The 9,996-nt window shown below is 39.1% G+C and overlaps 2 long non-coding RNA genes across 18 annotated transcripts in view; one reads left to right on the forward strand and one right to left on the reverse strand.

Annotated features, from left to right (window-relative positions):
• Positions 1-172: 172 nt before the first annotated feature.
• LOC109084210 overlaps positions 173-9,996 on the reverse strand; it is a 25,637-nt gene continuing 15,813 nt past the window's right edge. For 8 of the 17 annotated variants that reach the window (XR_006161155.1, XR_006161160.1, XR_006161165.1 and 5 more), the window contains 6 exons: positions 7,769-7,907; positions 6,012-6,073; positions 5,124-5,269; positions 4,038-4,163; positions 2,838-2,976; positions 1,375-1,863 (listed from right to left, as the gene is read on the reverse strand). This is a non-coding gene — a long non-coding RNA (uncharacterized LOC109084210). Of the gene's footprint in view, positions 316-1,028; positions 1,110-1,374; positions 1,864-2,837; positions 2,977-4,037; positions 4,164-4,471; positions 4,511-5,123; positions 5,270-6,011; positions 6,074-7,768; positions 7,908-9,996 lie in introns of those variants that run through there. The other 9 variants (XR_006161157.1, XR_006161156.1, XR_006161159.1 and 6 more) reach the window with 9 other exon arrangements.
• Positions 1,283-3,291, forward strand: LOC122146627. The gene is made up of 2 exons (XR_006161168.1): positions 1,283-1,375; positions 2,502-3,291. It is a non-coding gene; the product is annotated as an uncharacterized LOC122146627 (long non-coding RNA).

Here is a 9,996-nt window from a genome sequence, read left to right on the forward strand (position 1 = left end):
GTATCATATCGATCACAAGTGCAGTATGGAGTACCTCAAGGCTCAGTACTAGGGTCGTTACTCTTCATGCTTTACATGTTACCCTTGGGAAATATCATCAGGAAACACAGTGTTAGCTTTCACTGTTATACTGATGATACTCAGCTGTTTGTGATTGGCCAAAGCTTACCTGGCCGTATCTTTTGAAGCGGAGGTCCGATGTGCACATATCTGGTATCGTTGGATTCAGGAAGCTGTCGTCTTTCAGGCAGCGTGGATGTATGGAAGAAAGGATGTCTCTTTCAAATCCAATGTGACCGTACAACAGTCTAAAGTCTGACAAAAAGGAAGTCAGTCATCGGTAAAGGCAAAAAATACATCCAAATGAAATAACCTGTGAAATCAATGGTCTTTTTTGCAAGAAGGTATTAGTTTGTGTGTGTGAGTGCGTGTGTGTGATTGTGCACATGTGTGTGTGAGAGTGCACAGGCATGTGTGTGTGTGTGTGTGTGTGTGAGAGAGAAAGAGAGCGAGAGAGATTGAAAGAGTGAGAGAGTGCATCATTAGAAGTCAAACTTAAACAATTTGAGATAAAACAGCAGGTAGGCTTGAGCAATTTAGACTATTGAACATGTAAAGGAAGAACATATTGTCGCAGCCCTTGGCTTCCTTAATATGAGGCAGAGAGTCTCTAAGAGCTGCAATCGTTTTTTTATTCTTCTGGAAGAGCATAAGCACCGTGAAAACTAAAAGTAAACACACAAATAGCTGGTTAATATGCCTTTGGCATAACAAAAATGTATAATTAAATCCTTTACACCTTTTACAGTGCATCATCATGCATTTGTATATATGCAATGCACATTAAATTACCTTTAAAGCCATTTAAAATAACAACACATAAACAATAATTTGCTCAGTTAACACTTTAACCTTTCCTGGTACAAGTGGCACAACAAAAACAATTTCCAGAAACAGTCAATGTAGACATTTTACATCATTAAAGATTTCGGTCTTTTAAACACTGAACTAAAAAAAAATAAATACACACATTCGCGCTCCGCTCACCAAGGGTGCAAACTTTAAACTTGCTGCTTCCTGAGTTAGCCGCTAGCTTGATGGTATCTATGCTAAACAGCACACAAATGTGTAGACATAAGACAAAGCAGCTTAACAAAACAATGTGAAAAAAGGGAATTATATAATACATATGTCACTGAGCTTCTGACATGAGAGAAATCTGACAAGTGTAACTGCTGATCGACAATACAGGTTTCTGGGCTCACAGCCTCAAACCCAATCACATAAATGACCTGAATGTGAATGAATTACCTCTAGCGACCTCTAGTGGTCACTTACACATATTGTTCCCCTCAAAGGTTGTGTTAAGTGTTAGGTGCTGGTGTGGATAGATAGATAGATAGATAGATAGATAGATAGATAGATAGATAGATAGATAGATAGATAGATAGATAGATAGATAGATAGATAGATAGAGATTAGTTTGATGTCATTTCTGTACAGAATTTGATGAAGTTTTGCGTTAATGAATGTTTAAAGTTTGTGGGTCAGGGCTGGGTTAGTGGGTTAAGTCTAGTGGTTAGTGAGGCTAGGGCTAGCAGTTTATGGTTAGGGTTAGGGGCTAGTCTGGGGTTAATTGCAACTAGGTATATAGATAAAAACGAGTTTCACCCTCATTAATTCCACCCTCATTAGCATATGCGATCTGATTGGCCAAAGCTTACCTGGCCATATCTTTTGAAGCGGAGGTCCGATGTGCACATAACTGGTATCGTTGGATTCAGGAAGCTGTCGTCTTTCAGGTAGCGCAGATGTATGGAAGAAAGGATGTTGCTTTCAAATCCAATGTGACCTTACAACAGTCTAAAGTGTGACAAAAAGGAAGTCAGTCATCGGCAAAGGCAAAAATACATCCAAATGAAATAACCTGTGAAATCAATAGTCTTTTAGGAAGAAGGTATTAGTTTGTGTGTGTGAGTACGTGTGTGTGATTGTGCACAGGTGTGTGTGAGAGTGCACAGGCATTTGTGTGTGTGTGTGTGTGTGTGTGTGTGTGTGTGTGTGTGTGTGTGTAAGTGAGTGCACAGACGTGTGTGTGTTTGTGTGTGTGTGTGCATGTGAGTGAGTTTGCACAGGTGTGTGTGAGAGTGCACAGACGTCAGTGTGTGTGTGTGTGTGTGTGTGTGTGTGTGTGTGTGCACAGGTGTGTGTGAGAGTGCACAGGCGTGTGGGTGTGTGTGTGTGTGCATGTGAGTGTGCATAGGTGTGTGTGAGAGTGCACAGCCATGTGTGTATGTGTGTGTGTGTGTGTGTGTGTGTGTGAGAGAGAGAAAGAGAGGGGGAGAGAGAGAGAGAGAGAGAGAGCGAGAGAGAGAAGGTATCATTAGAAGTCAGACTTAAACAATTTGAGATAAAACAGCAGGTAGGCTTGAGCAATTTAGACTATTGAACATGTAAAGGAAGAACATATCGTTCCCTTCAAAGGTTATGTTAAGTGTTAGGTGCTGGTGTGGATAGATAGATAGATAGATAGATAGATAGATAGATAGATAGATAGATAGATAGATAGATAGATAGATAGATAGATAGAGATTAGTTTTATGTTTTTTCTGTACAGAATTTGATGAAGTTTTGCGTTAATGAAGATTTATTGAGCCTAGGGCTAGCATGTTTAAAGTTTTTGTGGTCAGGGGTTAGTGGGTTAGGGCTAGCAGTTTATGGTTAGGGTTAGGGGCTAGTCTGGGGTTAATTGCAACTAGGTATATAGATAAAAACGAGTTTCACCCTCATTAATTCCACCCTCATTAGCATATGCGATCTGATTGGCCAAAGCTTACCTGGCCGTATCTTTTGAAGCGGAGGTCCGATGTTCACATATCTGGTATAGTTGGATTCAGGAAGCTGTCGTCTTTCAGATAGCGTGGATGTATGGAAGAAAGGATGTTGCTTTCAAATCCAATGTGACCGTACAACAGTCTAAAGTGTGACAAAAAGGAAGTCAGTCATCGGTAAAGGCAAAAAATACATCCAAATGAAATAACCTGTGAAATCAATGGTCTTTTTAGCAAGAAGGTATTACAAGCCTGTATAAAAACAGTTTTCCAGACAGTTTGTGTGTGTGAGTGTGTGTGTGTGTGTGTGTGTGTGTGTGTGTGTGTGTGTGAGTGTGCACAGGAGTGTGTGTTTGTGTGTGTGTGTTTGTGAGAGAGAGAGAGTGCATCATTAGAAGTTAGACTTGAAAGATGTCTTTGAATAAAGTCAGCCGCTCAAGAGCTCCCTCTGGAGTGTAATTTTCTGCTAAAATGTTGGAATCCTTAGCAATTTCGAACACATGGCTATTCACAGTTTTATCCAGGAGAGGGCGACTGAGAAGCCAAGGGTTATTTCCTGGAGAAGATAGATGGGTAGACACAGGTGTGTGTGACTGGTAAGATCAGTTGAGGTGCTGTGTTTGTGTGTGTGTGTTTGTTGGAAAGCGCTCGGATCAAATGCCGGAGCATAGAATCGCAAGGCAGTGACGGGGTTCTCCACAAGAGGGCGACGTTCTGTGTGGGTAACTTGGGGTTAGACAGGATAAGGGATGACAACCAGGATTAGACAAGACACGATCATACAACTGTATTAGAGAGAACATCTTTTGAGTTTTGTGTGACTGTGTCTGTGCTCGACTGTGTCACTTTTTTATGACAAACATGGTTGCACCTCTATGTATACAATGAGAATGATTATTGCTTATTAAAATATGTATAATTGTATTCTTAGCAAGGAGTATGTGATTTTTTTTTTCAGTGCGGCCTAGGTGATTGTGTGCAACAAACATGTACGTCTTTGTGTACAGTGTATATGTAAGTTTGATGATGATTTAAAATGTGAATGATTTATCATTTTATTTTAATCCAGGGGTATACGACTTAGGTCTGTGTCGCCCAGGTGTGTGTGACTGGTAAGTTTAGTTGAGGTGTTGTTTGTGTGTGTGTGTGTGTGTGTGTGTGTGTTGTGTCACAGGATCATACAAATATATATATTTACAACCTTACCTTTACAAGTGTGTATGATTTTAACATAGGGTAGGTTCATAGGTGATGTGACACCTACATCTTGTGGTCACACAAAGGTACTGCACTTTCAAGAATCCTTTTTCAAATGTAGTATTTTTGTAGTATCTAAAAAAACACAATATAAAATAGATGTTCAGGCAAGAGTAGATGTTCTCAAATGTATCTTTATGTAAAGTAATTATGAAATATAGATTAAAAAAAAACATTATTGAAATTCCAAGGGTATTTCTAACTTAATTAACACATATAACACATAATTGAAATCAACCTTCACAATTGAAATCTATTTTCAGCAATGATCAAACATAAAACTCATCTTGAAAAATCACACATAATTGATAATTAAAGTCATGTCTTCATAATTTAAATGTACAGAACTATTGAACAATAATGTAACATCAAAATCTTAATACCAGTGAATAAACCATAGGGAGTCGGCCATGAGACAGGAACTGCACATACGAAAGGCAGACATGAGTGATGCACCGACAAAGGTTTAGCTGTAGTGTGGTTAGGGGAGTGAAACGTCCAAGGTTCAAATCTAAGGTCTGAACCTGGTTATGCTCGGTCCATCCATCCACTGACCACTAAAGACCAATCCAAGCCAGGCCAAGTTCACAAGCACACATCCCCTCTCATTTCTACATCTGATTATGAGTATGACCTTTTGATCCCTCAGAAAACCGATATAACCATTCAATGGCCTCAAATAATTTTTAACCACATGAATTATGTTCCAATGATTTTTAATAACATGAGTTATGTTTAAAAGATTTTTAAACCACATGATTTGTTCTCTTAGTAAATTAATCAAATTGTAGACCCAGGGTACCCGATGGAGGGCTGTATGAATCCGGGGAGGACCGCTAATGGTTCAAAATAAATATGAAATTTAGAAAATTTACGTCAGGGCTAGGGGTTAGTGAGGCTATGGTTAGCAGATTTATGGTTAGGGTTAGGGGCTAGTCTGGGGGTAATTGCAACTAGGTATATAGATAAAAACGAGTTTCACCCTCATTAATTCCACCCTCATTAGCATATGCGATCTGATTGGCCAAAGCTTACCTGGCCGTATCTTTTGAAGCGGAGGTCCGATGTGCACATATCTGGTATCGTTGGATTCAGGAAGCTGTCGTCTTTCAGGCAGCGTGGATGTATGGAAGAAAGGATGTTTCTTTCAAATCCAATGTGACCGTACAACAGTCTAAAGTCTGACAAAAAGGAAGTCAGTCATCGGTCGGTAAAGGCAAAAAATACATCCAAATGAAATAAACTGTGAAATCAATGGTCATTTTAGCAAGAAGGTATTAGTTTGTCTGTGTGTGTGTGCGTGTGTGTGATTGTGCACATGTGTGTGTGTGAGTGTGCACAGGCATGTGAGTGTGTGTGTGTGTGTGTGTGTGAGAGAGAGAGCGAGAGAGATTGAAAGAGTGAGAGAGTGCATCATTAGAAAGTCAAACTTAAACAATTTGAGATAAAACAGCAGGTAGGCTTGAGCAATTTAGACTATTGAACATGTAAAGGAAGAACATATTGTCGCAGCCCTTGGCTTCCTTAATATGAGGCAGAGAGTCTCTAAGAGCTGCAATCGTTTTTATTCTTCTTCTGGAACCAGCATAAGCACCGTGAAAACTAAAAGTAAACACACAAATAGCTGATTAATAAGCGTAACAGAAATTTACAATTAAATCCTTTACACCTTTTACAGTGCATCATCATGCATTTGTATAGATGCAATGCAATGCACATTAAATTACCTTTAAAGCCATTTAAAATAACAACACATAAACAATAATTTGCTCAGTTAACACTTTAACCTTTCCTGGTACAAGTGGCACAACAAAACAATTTCCAGAAACAGTCAATGTAGACATTTTACATCATTAAAGATTTCGGTCTTTTAAACACTGAACTAAAAAAAAAAAAAATACACACCTCGCTCGCTCCGCTCACCAAGGGTGCAAACTTTAAACTTGCTGCTTCCTGAGTTAGCCGCTAGCTTGATGGTATCTGTGCTAAACAGCACACAAATGTGTAGACATAAGACAAAGCAGCTTAACAAAACAATGTGAAAAAAGGGAATTATATAATACATATGTCACTGAGCTTCTGACATGAGAGAAATCTGACAAGTGTAACTGCTGATCGACAATACAGGTTTCTGGGCTCACAGCCTCAAACCCAATCACATAAATGACCTGAATGTGAATGTATTACCTCTAGCGACCTCTAGTGTACAACTACACATATTGTTCCCCTCAAAGGTTGTGTTAAGTGTTAGGTGCTGGTATGGATGTAGATAGATAGATAGATAGATAGATAGATAGATAGATAGATAGATAGATAGATAGATAGATAGATAGATAGATAGATAGATATAGGTTTTTAAATGAAGTTTGATGTTATTTCTGTACAGAATTTGATGAAGTTTTGCGTTAATGAATGTTTAAAGTTTGTGGGTCAGGGCTGGGTTAGTGGGTTAAGTCTAGTGGTTAGTGAGGCTAGGGCTAGCAGTTTATGGTTAGGGTTAGGGGCTAGTCTGGGGTTAATTGCAACTAGGTATATAGATAAAAAACGAGTTTCACCCTCATTAATTCCACCCTCATTAGCATATGCGATCTGATTGGCCAAAGCTTACCTGGCCATATCTTTTTGAAGCGGAGGTCCGATGTGCACATAACTGGTATCGTTGGATTCAGGAAGCTGTCGTCTTTCAGGGTAGCGCGGATGTATGGAAGAAAGGATGTTGCTTTCAAATCCAATGTGACCTTACAACAGTCTAAAGTGTGACAAAAAGGAAGTCAGTCATCGGCAAAGGCAAAAAAATACATCCAAATGAAATAACCTGTGAAATCAATAGTCTTTTAGGAAGAAGGTATTAGTTTGTGTCTGTGTGAGTACGTGTGTGTGATTGTGCACAGGTGTGTGTGAGAGTGCACAGGCATTTGTGTGTTTGTGTGTGTGTGTGTGTGTGTGTGTGTGTGTGTGTGTGTGTGTGAGTGTGTGTGTGTGTGCATGTGAGTGAGTGTGCACAGGTGTGTGTGAGAGTGCACAGACGTCAGTGTGTGTGTGTGTGTGAGTGCACAGGCGTGTGGGTGTGTGTGTGTGCATGTGAGTGTGCACAGGTGTGTGTGAGAGTGCACAGCCATGTGTGTATGTGTGTGTGTGTGTGTGTGTGAGAGAGAGAGAGAGAAAGAGAGGGGGAGAGAGAGAGAGAGAGAGCGAGAGAGAGAAGGTATCATTAGAAGTCAGACTTAAACAATTTGAGATAAAACAGCATGTAGGCTTGAGCAATTTAGACTATTGAACATGTAAAGGAAGAACATATCGTTCCCTTCAAAGGTTATGTTAAGTGTTAGGTGCTGGTGTGGGATAGATAGATAGATAGATAGATAGATAGATAGATAGATAGATAGATAGATAGATAGATAGATAGATAGATAGATAGATAGATAGATTTTAGAGATTAGTTTATGTTTTTTCTGTACAGAATTTGATGAAGTTTTGCGTTAATGAAGATTTATTGAAGCCTAGGGATAGCATGTTTAAAGTTTTTGTGGTCAGGGGTTAGTGGGTTAGGGCTAGCAGTTTATGGTTAGGGTTAGGGGCTAGTCTGGGGTTAATTGCAACTAGGGTATAGATAAAAACGAGTTTCACCCTCATTAATTCCACCCTCATTAGCATATGCGATCTGATTGGCCAAAGCTTACCTGGCCGTATCTTTTGAAGCGGAGGTCCGATGTGCACATAACTGGTATCGTTGGATTCAGGAAGCTGTCGTCTTTCAGGTAGCGTGGATGTATGGAAGAAAGGATGTTGCTTTCAAATCCAATGTGACCTTACAACAGTCTAAAGTGTGACAAAAAGGAAGTCAGTCATCGGTAAAGGCAAAAAATACATCCAAATGAAATAACCTGTGAAATCAATGGTCATTTTAGCAAGAAGGTATTACAAGCCTGTATAAAAAACAGTTTTCCAGACAGTTTGTGTGTGTGTGTGTGTGTGTGTGTGTGTGTGTGTGTGTGTGTGTGTGTGTGAGTGTGCACAGGAGTGTGTGTTTGTGTGTGTGTGTTTGTGAGAGAGAGAGAGAGTGCATCATTAGAAGTTAGACTTGAAAGATGTCTTTGAATAAAGTCAGCCGCTCAAGAGCTCCCTCTGGAGTGTAATTTTCTGCTAAAATGTTGGAATCCTTAGCAATTTCGAACACATGGCTATTCACAGTTTTATCCAGGAGAGGGCGACTGAGAAGCCAAGGGTTATTTCCTGGAGAAGATAGATGGGTAGACACAGGTGTGTGTGACTGGTAAGATCAGTTGAGGTGCTGTGTTTGTGTGTGTGTTTGTTGGGAAGCGCTCGGATCAAATGCCGGAGCATAGAATCGCAAGGCAGTGACGGGGGGTCTCCACAAGAGGGCGACGTTCTGTGTGGGTAACTTGGGGTTAGACAGGATAAGGGATGACAACCAGGATCAGACAAGACACGATCATACAACTGTATTAGAGAGAGCATCTTTTGAGTTTTGTGTGACTGTGTCTGTGCTCGACTGTGTCACTTTTTTTTTTTGACGAACATGGTTGCACCTCTATGTGTATACAATGAGAATGATTATTGCTTATTAAAATATGTATAATTGTATTCTTAGCAAGGAGTATGTGATTTTTTTTTTTTCAGTGCGGCCTAGGTGATTGTGTGCAACAAACATGTACGTCTTTGTGTGTACAGTGTATATGTAAGTTTGATGATGATGATGATTTAAATGTGAATGATTTTATCATTTTATTTTAATCCAGGGGTATACGACTTAGGTCTGTGTCGCCCAGGTGTGTGTGACTGGTAAGTTTAGTTGAGGTGTTGTTTGTGTGTGTGTGTGTGTGTGTTGTGTCACAGGATCATACAAATATATATATTTACAACCTTACCTTTACAAGTGTGTATGATTTTAACATAGGGTAGGTTCATAGGTGATGTGACACCTACATCTTGTGGTCACACAAAGGTACTGCACTTTCAAGAATCCTTTTTCAAAAAATGTAGTATTTTTGTAGTATCTAAAAAACAGAATATAAAATAGATGTTCAGGCAAGAGTACATGTTCTCAAATGTATCTTTATGGTAAAGTAATTATAAATATAGATTAAAAAAAACATTATTGAAATTCCAAGGGTATTTCTAACTTAATTAACACATATAACACATAATATTGAAAATCAACCTTCACAATTGAAATCTATTTTCAGCAATGAGCAATGATCAAACATAAAACTCATCTTGAAAAATCACACATAATTGATAATTAAGGCATGTCTTCATAATTTAAAATGTACAGAACTATTGAACAATAATGTAACATCAAAATCTTAATACCAGTGAATAAACCATAGGGGGAGTCGGCCATGAGACAGGAACTGCACATATGAAAGGCAGACATGAGTGATGCACCGACAAAGGTTTAGCTGCAGTGTGGTTAGGGGAGTGAAACGTCCAAGGTTCAAATCTAAGGTCTGGAACCTGGTTATGCTCGGTCCATCCATCCACTGACCACTAAAGACAAACCAAGTTCCAAGTTCACAAGCACACATCCCCTCTCATTTCTACATCTGATTATGAGTATGACCTTTTGATCCCTCAGAAAACCGATCTAAACCATTCAATGGCCTCAAATAATTTTTACAACATGAATTATGTTCCAATGATTTTACATAACATGATGAGTATGAAAAGATTTTTATCCCTCAGAATTTGTTCTCTAAAATTCAATGGCCTCAAATAATTTTTAACCACATGAATAGGGCTAGCATAATAAATATAAAGTTTTTACGTCAGGGCTAGGGGTTAGTGGGTTAGGGTTAGCAGATTTATGGTTAGGGTTAGGGGCTAGTCTGGGGTTAATTGCAACTAGGTATATAGATAAAAACGAGTTTCACCCTCATTAATTCCA

The sequence above is a fragment of the Cyprinus carpio genome, chromosome A11, assembly GCF_018340385.1.
Source record: "Cyprinus carpio isolate SPL01 chromosome A11, ASM1834038v1, whole genome shotgun sequence".
NCBI classification, from domain to species: domain Eukaryota; kingdom Metazoa; phylum Chordata; class Actinopteri; order Cypriniformes; family Cyprinidae; genus Cyprinus; species Cyprinus carpio.